The sequence below is a fragment of the Salvelinus sp. IW2-2015 genome, unplaced genomic scaffold, assembly GCF_002910315.2.
Source record: "Salvelinus sp. IW2-2015 unplaced genomic scaffold, ASM291031v2 Un_scaffold5569, whole genome shotgun sequence".
In the NCBI taxonomy this organism is placed as follows: Eukaryota; Metazoa; Chordata; class Actinopteri; order Salmoniformes; family Salmonidae; genus Salvelinus; species Salvelinus sp. IW2-2015.
This window is the reverse complement of record NW_019946834.1, coordinates 7,063-8,603: the sequence shown is the minus strand read 5'-3', so window position 1 is coordinate 8,603 and position 1,541 is coordinate 7,063.

The following is a 1,541-nucleotide window of genomic DNA, read 5'->3' as shown; positions in this document are numbered from 1 at the left end:
GACACACCCACCTTGTTGAGACACATTATGGGCCAATGTCTTTGACTTCCTAAAACACTCAGTTTTTCCTCCAATTACTGAGCTCATCTAGTTTAGCTGAGTCAAATGACACATCCTTGGTTTCAAGTACATCTTCATTTTGATTGTCATTCTATTTTTCGCGATTTTCCATTGGTTGAAATCTGATAAGTGACAGGTCAGCTGACCCTGTTGTACCAGAAAGTGTAGCTGGTTCAGAGTACTGCAAGTTGGACCAGTTCTGGTGTTTTCCTTTGGCTTTTCCTGCTCGTCCAATGATGGTTGATGTGTTTGGAATACCACTTTCTCTGTCCATGTATTTAACAGTGTCCAGTTTTCAGATTGGAACAACCATGCTATCTTAACACATGTGGCTGTTGTTGAATGTTTTCCTCATTTGAACCCTCAACAGTATTACCAGTGGCATGGTTGAAGGTCTCTGCTCCATTTCCTGTGTCAGTTTCAGTGTCCATATCATTGGATGAGACATCTGGTAGGCTTGTGTCTGTCAATGTGTCCTTTTTGTCATTTTCAGTAGGAGGCTGATTCTCAGCAACAGCCCCTCCATCTTGTGGATAATTTACTTTCCACAATCTTGAGTGATGCACCTTAAAAATGGTGCCTCCGTGTCTCACAAATATCACCCCACCATCTTGGCCAATGACTACTCCCGGTCCTTTCCACTCTTGACAGTCAACTCGTTTGTAGTACACTTTGTTTCCAGTCTCGTACTTCTCATCGGTGGGTCGAAGCCGTTTCCGCAGAACCCTGTGAATTCTCCCTGAACACTCTGCTTCAGTGAAAGCTTTTCTCACTGCATGTAGTGCTGAAAGGTGCTGTCCCACCCATGCACTCACACTGGTCCCTTCTAGTGCTGGTGGCTTGTCAACCAGTACAGAGGGAAGATTAGGGTTCTGCCCCAACACTAGTTGGTATGGGCTGTAACTATGAACATTGTGCATTGAGTTTTTTGCCATCAAACCCCAATCTAGGGCTGTTTTCCAGTCACATCCATTGTCTTGCTTCACTTTCAGCATCATCTCTGAGTGTTTGATTATGTCTCTGCACAAGTCCATTGCTCCATGGACTGTATGCAGCAGTTGTCTTTACTTCCATATTGAATTTCTCTGCTATTTCTCTTATTTAATTATTATTGAATTCTCCTCCATTGTCACTGTACAATTTCTGGGGTGGGCCATGCACACTTATCCAGGAATGAATGAAGTGCTTGACCATTTCACTGTGTTTCTTTGTATTCACAAAGCTTCCAGCACTGAAGCGTGTGAAGTGGTGGATTATGTGAAGATACCACACACTTGGTCCAGGCTCATGTAGATATACAGCCACTGTTTCATTGTACTTGGAAGCCAGTGGCAAACCGCTGGTTTGCTGTATTTCTGGAATGTCTCACAACTGTTAACTATCTGTGTAGAATGGAAACACTCTCATCATTATTCCCGGAACTGCTGAGTCATTTCTGAAGTCTGTCAACTGTAGCATGTCCAAACTGTTTGTGAAGTTAA